Genomic DNA, 14,978 nt, shown 5'->3' on the forward strand with positions numbered 1-14,978 from the left:
AGTGAGATATTTTCACAAATTTTCATGGAAATGATTATATCGAAATGGTGTCTTCAGCAAATTTGTAGCTCTTACTTTTGCGAATAACTTTACTAAAGACTTTAAATATCTATTTTGAATACTTTAAAAGTTATGGCTTGTTGTTTGTGGATTACTCTTTGTCGCCTATTTATTGTTCAATATAGTAATAATCCATTGAAATAAGCTATACATTATTTCGATAAAACGAATTTTGTATTTCATTTTACTATCTACAACCGCTAGAAATAATCACCGAACACTTCCAAGTTGTCTGGAAGGAACTTGATAACTTATCAGTACAAAAATGTTCATTTGTGCGAACCTTCTGACTGCAATTTTTCTAACTTATAACCATCGGATCGATCTGAAACATATCGGAAAATGAAAAGCGAAAAAAATAACTCCCAAGGTTTTGGGGTTTAACACCATACAACCCCCCCCCCCCCCACCACACTCGAAAAAATATTGGATTGAAGTTGAAAATTTATTGATGCAGACTGATTTAATTCAATATTACAATAACAGTTATCTGATCCGTAGATTGATAACCTGTTGTTGTAAACATCATTAGGACTTTTGATAAATTGTCGGAATGGGGTCCTGATATGTAACTGATCTATTGGTCTTGATTTCACAGTTGTCTAATAGCATCAATATCCAATTCCTGCCTGAAAACATTCCAATAGAAAATTCCAGAGTTCTGTAATCAATCATAATCCTCAGAATTATTTTCAAATTGAGCTCGTTTTCGTAGAAATGTACTGTAATAAGGGTCTTTATTTAATAGGAAGCGAAGTTAAAATTGATTTAATGTCTATGAAACATAGAACTGCTCACCAAAAAAATGCATAACTTTCAACATTTGCTAAAAATGTTTTTGCCTTTCTCATGCACTCTAAAATTCGTCAATCTAATCCCGACCCGGTGGGCCGAGTGTCATATGCCAATCGACTGAGTTCGTCAAGATCGGAAAATGTCTGTGTGTATGTGTAAAAAAATGGGACCTCTGTTTCTCAGAGAGGCCTGGACCGATTTGTTAGTCTCAAATGAAAGGTACAACCTTCCCATCGGCTGCTATTGATTTTTTTTATTGATTGGACTTCCGGTTCCGGAGTTACGAGTTGAAGAGTGCAATCACACAGCAAATTCCCATATAAACTGAAATGAAAAATTTTTAAAATCAAATTTGTATTTTTGATGCCGAATGACTTTAAAATGCATGAAACATTGAGATGTTTGACAAAAATTGACTTCTTTGGACTTTGGTACATTTTTGCCTTTCTCATATAGAAAGGTTATGCAATCACTCTAAAAATCGTCAATCATCCCGGCCCGGAGGGAGTATGCAGTGAGGGGTTGCTACTTTAAAATTAAAACTAATTTAAAATTTCTTAACAAGTTGAAAATTTTCGGCAGGACCTGGACCTCTCGGATCTTTCTCCATGATCCGCCGCTAGTTTCAAGCGATGTTCCAGTATCACATAGTGTCTCAAGATCGTGGCTGTCGATCCATTGTATGTATGTGCAAATCGTACTGAACATGTAATATTCATTTTCACCATTGTATTGAACATAACCAGCCATGGAATCGTAGTCTGGACAAATGAGACAGGCACAATTGCACCACTAGGTGGATTAAAACAGGTTTTTATTTTGGGAATGCGTCGAGTTGAGACGAAAACGTAATATGATTAATAACGAGGATAACACTTTCCGAATGTAGAGAGAAATTTATGAAAAATGACGATTTCCATTCGATTCTAGCAGGTTCTGATCGATTTTGATGAGCATTTGATTTTTGTTGTATCACCAATTGTATGTATAGGTCAAATGTTTAAAAACAGTAATTTAAGGTCAAGATAACATCATTTTGAAACCGCCAATTTCGGAGGTTTGGTATCTTCGATGAGTTTTACAAACGTTAAACAGCGCATCATTTGATAAAATAATGTTGACGGTATATCGTCCAAGAAGTATTTATGGTGAATTTTCTCAGGTTAATATTCATGACTACAATAAAGTCTCAACAAATTCGCTAAAGACATGAACTCTGTTAATATTTTCTTCTATAAATTAATTCTGCATAATTTTAAAACTTCAAAAATTACGGTTTCGATGATTTTCACCAAACCGAATTTCTGGCTACGCCGCTGATTTCAAGTAAGTAGAAACAAAGTCGTTCTACACTCGTCCACAAGAAACTTTTTTGAATGCTGAATATCTATTATAATACATTGAAACCCCGATTTTATCAGCCAAATATGAACATATGTTTGATGGGCTCTAGCAGACGAACAAGACTGAATTCGAGTAAATCCTTTCTTGAGCATGTTTTCCTTATCATGAAGATGGAAATATGCAAAAATAAAAAGTTCATCATAATCAGAAATAGTTATCAGACTACATCAAGGGAAGGGAAGAATATTTTAACAGCTTCAGTTCATTATAAAGAAAAAAAATTGTCCGATTTAGTCAATGTCCCCATTTTGTCAGCCTAAAATACACCATGAGATTGATAAAAATGGATCTTTATTGTATGTATTATTCACTGTGTTTCACATTAATAGGTACATTTCATTTTTGGGGATTTTTATATTGCATCGAACTACAACAATTTTTAGGTAGCTTTCAAGGGGTTATTTTATAGACTTCTTCCAAAATTTGGCGAACCTATTCCAATTCGTATACCAATTAATTGGTATACTTAAGGGTTTATATGTTGCTGATGGAGAAAATATTGAAATTTTCAGCTTTTTTCCTACACAATATTACGAAAGCTTATTAAACAATTTTTCCTAATAAGTTTGTGAAAATTATAAACTATTTGAAAATTTTTAATAGTTTTATTTTTTATTTAACCGTGATCTTTTAATAAATATCATCAAATAACATCACTTCACAACGTAGTCTATTTTTCATGGCTTGCGGTGAGCACGATTTCTCGAATTGCTGAACTGAAAATTATGGAACAGAAATTATTTTTTAGTATTCTTTGCAGATTTAACTCGCCGCGCAGATAGCTCTGAATTAGACCCGCTGGTGCCCTAAGACGATTTCGCTAGATTTTCAGAGCACTGCACCCAGTGCATTAACGCAAGTGACGGAAGGTTATCGAAAAGTTTCGTGAAAATGAAAATTCCAGTAATGATGATGATTTTCCCAAACGGTTCGTTTTCGTGAGGTTTTTATTTGTTCTTTGGCATGAGGATTAGCGATAATAATTCAAATCAAGGATACTACTGGGAAGTCACCTCTAGAAAAAGTCGATGTCGAAGTAAAATTTGAAACTATGCACGCATGCACTTCAGAGATAGCGTGATATCAGGAGCTGCGATTTCATTTCAACGCTTTTTTGTGAAAAGGGCGATACTTACAAATGTAAACATAGGGCTTTTTTCATACATGCGAATGAGGGCTTTGAAACGCAACAAATTAACCTAAAAATTTGGATTCTACGATATTACTTTCTTAAACTACAGCAAAAAATACAACGGGCGAAACTGTATTTTTGTTTGTTTATTTAAAGTTTCGCCTTCCACGCTCCATGCAAATAAACAGGGCGATACTTTTTTTGCTAGCAGTTTAGAGACGAAACTGTTATTTTCGTATTTTTTTAGGATTATCAAGCTGATACCAGCTGTAAATAGTAACAATGATCTCTATTGAAAAAACACGGACGAAATCGGTGGTGTAGAACGGTAGTTATTGTAAAAAAAACGTAAGGGCGATACTTCAATGCTGATGGGTGGGACCGAAAAAGTAAACAATCGCCAAAGGGGCGATACTATCATTTTGTCAATTTCAATAGCAAAAACAAATTTTAATTTAATAATTTCAAATACTTTATGAAGTTTTGGGTTTCGATCACTGAATCATGCAATCTAGGATGTAAAATAACACAATAGCTCCTAAATAGGAAATAAAACCAAGTCTGGAAATATTCATTGTTGATTTTCTTTGAATGGTATCACTGCTAGTATCGCCCTTTTCAAGAAAAAGCGTTCATTTTTTAGTTCTCAGTCGCGTTGGAAATTTGAGTAAAGTATAAACTTCAAATCAATTCAAAAAAAAAATCGATTTTTTGGCTCAGTACAATATATAACCCCTTTAGGAAAATTCAGTTTTCCCACCTCAATTTAGATATTTTATTAACACAGCATTAACAATAATTCGTTGGTAAGTCTATTTTATGGGCCATTTTTTCGCTTTCCCATTGATTTGGTTTGAGATTTCTAGCACTGATGTTGTCCTATGCTGATTTGAGCGATTCTTTGAGTCCTGCCACTATCCCATGTAGTATGTGTTATCAAAAACATCGCGAAGCATCAAGTTCTAAATGTTCTCAAACGATATAATATCCGAAGAGAGTGATAAGAGTTATAAGAAATGTCTCATCACACTGTTAGTTGGATTAAAAACGTTTTTTTTTCCTTCATTGACACTACAAACAACGAGAGCTAAAAACTGGTACATAAATATAAAATTTCAGTGTACTATGCATAATATCAGTGAACTCCAATATATTTCAAACATTAACTTTTTTATACTCAGGCAATACACAGTGGTGGGGGCCCGTACGTTTGACCCCCCGGGCCCGTATTTTCTCTCTGCGGCCATGGCTTCAGTTAATGGATAAAACTATTGCTCAGGTTTCAACATTCAAATATATCGGGGTCTGACTCTAAAGGTACCTGGGGATGTCACATTAGGTATCGGAAACACAAGTGCCAAGGATCTACTTTCTCCGTACAGTAACCGGAACATGGTGGGGTGCCCACCCAGGAGACCTAATCAGGCTGTACCAAACAACGATACTATCAGTGATGGAGTACGGATGTTTCTGCTTTCGCTTCGTTGCGAACATACATTTCATCAAACTAGAGAGAATCCAGTGTCGCTGTTTGCGCATTGCCTTGGGTTGCATGCGCTCGACCCATACGATGAGTTTAGAAGTGCTGGCGGGCGTCCTCCCGCTAAAAAATCGATTTTGGGACCTCTCATATCGATTGCTCATTGGATGCGATATTTTGAACCCATTGGTGATTGCAAATTGCGAAAGGCTTGTCGAGCTTAATTCTCAGACCCGATTCATGTCCTTGTACTTCGATTACATGGCACAGAACATCAATTCATCTTCGTATAACGTTAACCGTGCTGATCAGTTAGATACTTCAGATCCAACTGTATTTTCGACACATCCATGAAGGAAGAGATTTGTGGAATCCCGGATCACAGTCGCCCACAAGTGGTCCCAAATATTTCTATAATAGATACCATCAAGTTGACTGCGGAGAAATGTTCTAAACTGACGGATCAATTCTCGACGGGTCTACAGGCTTCGGTATCTTCAACGAAAATATTGCTGCCTCATTCATCCTCGATGATCCTGCTTCAATTTACGTCGCAGAATTAGCTGCCATTCAGTATAGACACACGACACCCTGCCAGTGGCAGAGTGTTGCATGAAACAGAACTTTTTCACGTTTACAGGGAAGTTTTACAAGCAAACGTTTGGTCTTAGAATAGGCAACAAGCTTTCGCCTCTACTAGCAGACGTTTTCTTGAGCGATTTCGAGGTAGCTTTAGGCAAAGAAAAGCTCTTCCTTCGAGTTTGGAGACGCTACGTGGACGACATTTTCGCAGCCGCGAAAGAACGCTACCTAACGCAGACCCTTGACCTATTGAACTCCCGTCACAGTACAATAAAGTTTACGGTAGAGAAGGAAATAGAAGGGAAATTGCCATTCCTAGACCTTATGATAACCAGGAAAGCGGACAACAAATAAAATTCGGGGTCTACCGTAAACCGACATCTACAGACAGATACATAACTTCCGACTCTAACCATTTCGGCGCTCAAAAACAAACAGCCTTCCATTCCATGGCCCATCGTCTATTCAATTTAATGGAAAATTAAGACTTCAAGGCCGAGCGGGATAAAATATACAAAGTTGCTATATTGAACGGGTACAAAAAAGGATTTGTGGACAAAATTCTAAGGAAACACAAAAGGAAGAAGCACAGACAAAACGCGACAACGTTAGAACCGGATAATAAACAGGAACGTAGAATCTGCTTGCCGTTTTACCCCAAAATTACTAACCCTGTTCAAACCGTCCTAAAACAGCATGGTTACCAAGTCGCATACAAAAGTGGTAACACCTTGAAAGTAATCTAAAAGACAAGGTTCCAACCGATCAAAATTCGGGGATCTACCTAATCCCCTGTAAAGATTGCCCCGCAGTATATATTGGACAAACTCGCTGAAAGTTCAAAGTCCGCATTCGAGAACATAAACATGCTGTCGACCACGAAAGAGGCAACGACTTCAGTGTGGCAGCACACACTATAGCCCACAATCACACAATAGACTGGGACAGTGCGAAACTCGTGAAAACTGTACGGAAAGCTGCACACCTGAACGCATGGGAATCAATGTACATAGCCAATGCTGAATACGTGCTTATGAACGAGGACGACGCGCCAATATCATCACCCCTTTTCCACTTGACAAACCTGAAAATTCAGTGATTTTTTGTGTTTTTTAATTCTCTTCTCGACGAGTACTGCACGCAGTATGATTGTATGTGTCATCCAGTAATCAGTCGGACATCGTCCTGTAGATGGGCAACATCGAGCCCAAAACCGCTCGACAAAAAGGTAATTTTTAATCCTTTTTTAAAGTTAGTAAGGACAATAAGTGTTGTGTCCTGTCTCGCGTCGCGTTTTTGTGAGTGTGAATCGAGTCCTTACGTTGGCACAGCTCCAAAAACGAGTGTAATGAAGGTTACAACCTCAAAGTGCTTTCGCCTTTATGGCCGACTGATTACAAAGAAGAGAATGCTACTGTTAGATATCCAATTCCTCACAAGGTGCAGAAGAAGAGGTCTAATACCGAAATTTGTACATATAAAGCCGTCCACAAGCAGTGAATCTAGTGAGAAGGCAGCCAAAAGTGCGCGAAGAATCTGGCTTATTGAAGAAATTAAGTGCAAACACAAGCAATTATCCGTGGTGGAAGAAAAGTTGTACTCTCTACACTTGCAGCTATTAAAGCAGGATACTTACCACACCACAGCGGAGTGTATTGTTCACCGGTGCTTGGTAGAACAGCGCGAGTGCTGGCAAACAGCCTTGAATAAAATAAATCACAATCTGTGGCAGCGCGTGAAAAGGGCGAAGCAAAGGCACGGGAAAAAGTTGCTTTCTCTCGCCCATGCACAGTCTCCAAAGAAAGCAAAGTGCTCCCCGCAGATCATCGAAAATTTTGTGATAAATCTCTCATCCACACAACCATCACAAGCTGAGCTGGATCTGCTGAACAAGGGATTAAACTATGCAGCCCCTCCTTCACAAACCCCACTAGCCGAAACAGTAAATAATATTGAAAGCGCCATAAAGTACAACAATTTCACGTCGAAGTCAGCCATCCGTCATGATCTCGAGCATTGCCTTTCGGATCAAACCAACAGAAAACCCGAAGAGCAACGGTCAAGCACCGATGTTACGAACGTAATTCGCGAACTGAAAGCCCGGGACGTGGTGTACTCTCGTGCAGATAAAGGAAATGCGGTTGTGATCATGAACAAACAAGATTACGATCGTCGCTTTCTTGACATGATTAGTACTGGTCCGTACGAAGAGTGCAGAGGAGGCAAACACTGTCCGTCAGAAGGTCGCTCGTTTGATGGGAGAAGAAAAATTCGAACGGAGAGTCCACGTCCCGAACCCGAAAGTCCCTTCACTATACTGCCTGCCAAAAATTCATAAAAACCCAGTGTCAATGCGACCAATTTCATCCAACATTTGCGCGCCCACCGAGAAGATGGCTGCTTGGCTGGTGGATGAAATGAAAAAGTACCCTGTTACTCACGGAAAAAGCGTAAAAAACAGCATAGATTTGGTGGAGCAACTGAAAGATTTTGAGGCCAGGCGGGGGGAAGTTCTGGTATCGTTTGATGTGACGATTCGTACAATTAGAAACGGCACAGGGTAAGTGAACCGCTTCTACTTTATTTACTTTACTTACACGGGGGACGAACAAACAACGACTGTCATTCAAACGTCATTTGTAAGCAGGTATCTGCTACGCCGCCATGATTTCTATGCCAACATCTGAAACGTCGTGCTAGGGTCGATCCACAATAAACAGAATCAATTTCATTCGACACAATTTTGTTATAGCCGAATTCGTTTAATTTGTTGGTGCACTATGTTGTAAATTTTTTTTGTTATTCACCGACATGTCCAACACCACTCATTTCTTCAATTAGCAATCTAATATTCTCGCTTTTTAACAGATATCTAGAAGTTGAGTCATGCCGTACGGTATCTGACTAGTGAAAATCGAGCTCCGAGCGAGGCACGCGGAACAATTTGAACTGTCAGCGGGGCCCATAATTTGTGTGCCCGCTGAGATGTTGACTTATGGCAGTTCAATACAAATGGGATAGGGGTGCCATATACGTGGTTTTAGGTAATAAATTGAGTAAATAATCATTTATTTTCAGATTGATGACAAAATTAACTCGATGACAAATGTAAGGTACTAACAACCAAAAAAAAGTAAAACGAATATTAACCCTTGTGAAGGCAATCTGAAATCCTAACGGTAGAAGGCAAATTCTCATAAAATACGAATCCCCGATGAATACTCATCCTTGGGATTTGTTAGAGTAAGCATTGGGTGAAGCCAAAAGCTTTTTTTCGAATGTGTCGAGCAATATCTTGTTTTACCATAGACTAAAAATGGAGAACTTTGTCCTTGGAAAACGTTCATTCACCCTCCAATTATTATGCAACTTTCAACAAAGTTGTTCGTTATTAAAAAAGCTACACCACCTGAAATTTTGAGGCATGCAGAGTAACTGTGAGAATTTTTATCGAATTTAGATTTCTTGTTTTCGATTTTTCATATATGTTACCATAGAAACTTCAAAACTCTTGTGAGTGAACTGGAGCTATAGGAACAAGCTTATAAGTGACATATGGTTTGTAGAGTTAATTAACACGCGAGTTAGCAGTGTTCCAAACAGTTCCAAAAACTTGCCGGTTTAGTATGCGTGCACAATTCTGGGTGCATTGGAAAGCGTTTACATGAGAAAAATTACATGACACAAATAAATAGTAAATGTGTTTTAACTTAACCAAAGATAAGCTTAGAAAATATTTGTAAAAACTTAAATGAACCCATCAGAATTCATTTTTGGATGCTAACATACGTGCCGGGCGTAGTATTTGCATCACTAGTATGCACAGATGATGTCAAAATACTTAGCGGGCCTGCTAGGCCCTCCTTGCCTTTTTGTGCATGTAAATAGTTTATACGAATCTATGAGGCACATGATGAATGATATATGAAATTTAGAATAGGGGAACTGGGGGTAAGCTCAACATCCTGGGTAAAACCGACACCCTATGACTTTTAGAAGATATCAAATTTTAAATCATATAATTATGACAGAATATAATTAGTACGAATATTTTAGGCATTTCGATACACATCGATTCCATATGGGTTTATTAAACGGCAACAAAATAAACAAAATAAGTGAAAAAGTTGATGCGCTTTTGGATGTTATTTTTAATTGATACATTTTAACGTTTTAATAACACAAAAGCTTTGAAAATGACCATTTTTGTCACACATTCTATTCTACTCTCCATATCGTTATTTGTGTGTATTGAAGATAAGTTTGAGTATTTATATACAGTCGTGATTCGCTGGTTGGACACTTTTTAACTGGAACGCTTTTTAGTTGGACCTCCGCTAGTTGGACCATTGTCCAACTAAAAAGCATCTGAACGTCAAAATCTCGTGCCAAATTTACTTTGACAATCAATCTGACAATATTTAGAGATAAGAACAGATGCATTTATACTGCCAACATCTTCTTTGGAGAGTTTTTGACATTTGTCAGTCGGTCCAACTAGCGAATCAAATTCGTTAGTTGGACAACGCTGTGGCCCAACCAGCGAATCACGACTGTACTGCTAATTGAGCATTTAACAAAAAAAAGTGCGCTGTTGGGGTGAAACCGACAGTTTTTGGATGGGGTAAGACCGACACGGTGTTTAGATGATTGGGTTGGTTTTTGATTCGATACAAATGACTGGTTATATTTGTTGGGTTCAATTATACTTTAATTACGTCATGTTAATAATTGAAATACACGGAAACTATTTTTTTGCATTTATTTTTCAGTATTGTCTCAAGCCGACAAATCAAAATTATTAAGAATTAAATTGAACGTGGTTCATAGTTATATTATAAAAAGAAACGAAAAGTATAATCTAATATGAGATTGACAACCTATGGCAACCTATGTGGGGCGAATTGGTGTTAGTTAAAGCCAACCCCATAGGTGTCGGACAGAAGTTGCAAAATCTATGGAGAGGATCGATTTTATTTACGATTTTATTTATTTATTTTCGTCAAGCATATGTAGACTACATAGAATGGTTTTACAATATTTACTTATATACTATACATTACTTCTACGGTTTAGTTCAGATTTGATTTGTTTTCTAGACATGGAAAAGTCAATTATTACACAATTTTCATTATAATGACGCATCATTCTATTGATGGGGCTATTTTTAGCATAGTTTGTCCTAAAAGATTGTTCTTGGAATAAATTACGAGTTCTTAGTTGTCGGCTTGGTACATAAAATTTTATTTGCGAAAGTAATGATGCGGATTGTACACGTTGAGAAATAATGTCGTTGATAAAGTAAAGCATGGCAAATTCGCGGCGTTCTTTGAGTGTTTGTATATTAATGAGCATGCAACGTGCTTTATACGATGGAAGAGGAAATGTCGTCCAGTTTAGTTTACGAAGCGCGTACAAAATAAATTGTTTTTGGACTGATTCGATGCGTTTTTCGTACAGGACAGTGTATGGGTTCCATACTATGCTGCAATATTCCAAAATTGGCCTGACATATGTATTGTATAATGATTTTATTGTGTAAGGGTCTTCAAAATTGTAGGTGAAACGTTTAATAAAGCCCAGCATACTATTTGCTTTATTTATTATTGCATTATAATGTTCAACAAATGTGAGCTTGGAGTCTAAGATTACGCCTAAATCTCGTATAATTTTGCATTTTTCTACAAGTTGGTTGCCTAAGTGTATGTCTATGGGAACATTTGAAATTTTTCTGCTGAAGGTTATTGAGTTGCATTTCTTTACATTAAGTTGGAGTAGACTTTTGCTACACCACGTGTGGAATATATTTATTTCGTTTTGGAATATTTCAGTGTCTTTGACATTTCTTATTTCCATGAAAAGTTTCATGTCATCTGCATATATAAGCACTTTAAGATGTTTGAGTATAAAGGTAATGTCATTAACGTACAAAATAAAAAGAAGAGGGCCTAAGTGGGAACTCTGGGGTACGCCAGAGATGACAGAAATTGGTTCCGAGAGTATATTCTGAAAGCGAACTGTTTGTTGACGTTTCGTTAAATATGATTCGAGCCATTGCAATAGTTTATTTTCTATGCCATATCTTTGCAGTTTGAAGAGTAATAAAGGTATGTCAATACGGTCGAATGCTTTACTAAAGTCAGTGTAGAGTGTTTCCACATGGTTGCCATTGTCCATTGCATTTACAGTAAATGTTACAAATTCTAAAAGGTTTGATGTTGTTGAGCGGCCTTTATAAAAGCCATGCTGCTTGCTTGTTATTTGATTTTTGATTTGCTGAAATATTTTGTCATTTACTAGTTTTTCGACTAATGTTGGAATGCATGATATAATGGCAATCCCACGATGGTTTCGGATGTCCGATTTAGCGCCTGATTTAAAAATTGGCACTAAAAAGGATGATTTCCATATTTCTGGGAATGTTCCATTTTTCAGTGACATGTTGAAAATATGTAGTAGTGGTAGAGTGAATTCTTCTGCTAGATTTTTTAAAAATATTGGTGCTATTCCGTCCGGCCCAGGTCCTTTTGATGCGTCTAAGTTTTTAAGTGCAGTGGTAATTTCGTGTTCAGATAGTTCGTGGACGGCAATGTCATTTGAAAATTCAGGTATAAATGAAAAGTAGTCGCGGTCGCGGTCTGTTTCGGAATATGAAGTATAGACTTCTTGAAAGAATTTTCCAAATAAATTGCAAATTTCAGTATTGTTATTTCCTACATGTCCGTCAAAATGCATTTGGGATGGAAAGTTGCTACTTTTCAATTTCGTTTTCACGTAATTGAAGAAATTCTTTGGATAGGTCTTGATTTCAGTCTCGATTTTACGATTATATTCTTCATGTGCAGTGTTAATGGCTATGTCGAGTTGGGAGCAAATATCCAGATAGTTTTCATATGAGGACATAAAGTTTAATAAAAAAACGCTTTTAATCCACCTAACAGTGTGATGAGACATTTCTTATAACTCTTATCACTCTCTTCGGATATTATATCGTTTGAGAACATTTAGAACTTGATGCTTCGCGATGTTTTTGATAACACATACTACATGGGATAGTGGCAGGACTCAGAGAATCGCTCAAATCAGCATAGGACAACATCAGTGCTAGAAATCTCAAACCAAATCAATGGGAAAGCGAAAAAATGGCCCATAAAATAGACATACCAACGAATTATTGTTAATGCTCTGTTGATAAAATATCTAAATTGTGGTGGGAAAACTGAATTTTCCTAAAGGGGTTAGGGTGATGAGCTCATTATCGCTATGTTTATATTATCACGCTACCCATTTGAAGCCGTTGGTTAGAGCAGTGTCTGCCATCTTTGTTTAACGCATTGAGTCAAATGGTAGCGCAACAATAGGGGCACTCGATTCGTGTTTTCGTTGCGCTCAAACATGAGAATTTCACTGTTTCCAGCGAATGTATGTTATTATTTTGGTACTTAACAACGAAGCAAAGCCGTTGATGCCGATTTGAACGCATTCCATTGTTTGTAGACCGAGTAATTAATGAATCAGTGAGGCGCCCTCTTTAGTATGGTGAAAATAGGCACTTCACCCTATATATTGTACTGAGCCAAAAAAATCGATTTTTTAATCGATTTGAAGTTTATACTTTACTCAAATTTCCAACGCGACTGAGAACTAAGAAATCAACACTTTTTCTTGAAAAGGGCGATACTAGCAGTGATACCATTCAAAGAAAATCAACAATGAATATTTCCAGACTTGGTTTTATTTCCTACTTAGGAGCTATTGTGTTATTTTACATCCTAGATTGCATGATTCAGTGATCGAAACCCAAAACTTCATAAAGTATTTGAAATTATTAAATTAAAATTTGTTTTTGCTATTGAAATTGACAAAATGATAGTATCGTCCCTTTGGCGATTGTTTACTTTTTCGGTCCCACCTATCAGCATTGAAGTATCGCCCTTACGGTTTTTTTACAATAACTACCGTTCTACACCACCGATTTCGTCCGTGTTTTTTCAATAGAGATCATTGTTACTATTTACAGCTGGTATCAGCTTGATAATCCTAAAAATATTACGAAAATAACAGTTTCGCCTCTAAACTGCTAGCAAAAAAAGTATCGCCCTGTTTATTTGCATGGAGCGTAGAGGGCGAAACTTTAAATAAACAAACAAAAATACAGTTTCGCCCGTTGTATTTTTTGCTTTAGTTTAAGAAAGCAATATCGTAGAATCAAAATTTTTAAAGCCCTCATTCGCATGTATGAAAAAAGCCATGTGTTTACATTTGTAAGTATCGCCCTTTTCACAAAAAAGCGTTGAAATGAAATCGCAGCTTCTGATATCACGCTATCTCTGAAGTGCATGGGTGCATAGTTCTAAATTTTACTTTGACATCGACTTTTTCTAAAGGTGACTTCCCAGTAGTATCCTTGATTTGAATTATTATCGCTAATCCTAATGTCAAAGAACAAATAAAAACCTCTCGAAAACGAACCGTTTGGGAATATCATCATCATTACTGGAATTTTCATTTTCACGAAACTTTTCGATAACCTTCCGTCACTTGCGTAAATGCACTGGGTGCACAGTGCTCTGAAAATCTAGCGAAATCGTCTTAGGGCACCAGCGGGTCTAATTCAGAGCTATCTGCGCGGCGAGTTTAATCTGTAAAGAATACTAAAAATTAATTTCTATTCCATAATTTTCAGTTCAGCAATTCGAGAGATCGTGCTCACCGCAAGCCATGAAAAATAGACTACGTTGTGAAGCGATGGTCACTATTTATTAAAAATCACGGTTAAATAAAAAATTAAACTATTAAAAAATTTCAAATAGTTTATAATTTTCACAAACTTATTAGGAAAAATGTATTAATAAGCTTTCGTAATATTGTGTAGGAAAAAGCTGAAAATTTCAGTATTTACTCTATCTGCAACATATAAACCCTCAAGTATACCAATTAATTGGTATACGAATTGGAATAGGTTCGCCAAATTTTGGAAGAAGTCTATAAAATAACCCCTTGAAAGCTACCTAAAAATTGTTGTAGTTCGATGCAATAAAAAAATCCCCAAAAATGAAATGTATCTATTAATGTGAAACACAGTGAATAATACATACAATAAAGACCCATTTTTATCAATCTCATGGTCTATTTTAGGCTGACAAAATGGGGACATTGACTAAATCGGACAATTTTTTTCTTTATAATGAACTGAAGCTGTTAAAATAATCTTCCCTTCCCTTGATGTAGTCTGATAACTATTTCTGATTATGATGAACTTTTTATTTTTGTATATTTCCATCTTCATGATAAGGAAAACATGCTCAAGAAAGAATTTACTCGAATTCAGTCTTGTTCGTCTGCTAGAGCCCATCAAACATATGTTCATATTTGGCTGATAAAATCGGGGTTTCAATGTAATATAATAGATATTCAGCATTCGAAGAAGTTTCTTGTGAACGAGTGTAGAACGACTTTGTTTCTACTTACTTGAAGTCAGCGGCGTAGCCAGAAATTCGGTTTGGTGGGGGTTTGGTGAAAATC

General features: G+C 36.8%; 1 protein-coding gene across 3 annotated transcripts in view; it reads right to left on the minus strand.

Annotated features, from left to right (window-relative positions):
* The window catches only part of LOC131692030 (scavenger receptor class B member 1), a 247,130-nt gene that overhangs the window by 117,402 nt on the left and 114,750 nt on the right, over window positions 1-14,978 (minus strand). The gene's annotated exons all lie outside the window — the stretch shown is intronic.

This window comes from Topomyia yanbarensis, chromosome 3 (genome assembly GCF_030247195.1).
Source record: "Topomyia yanbarensis strain Yona2022 chromosome 3, ASM3024719v1, whole genome shotgun sequence".
Lineage (NCBI taxonomy): Eukaryota > Metazoa > Arthropoda > Insecta > Diptera > Culicidae > Topomyia > Topomyia yanbarensis.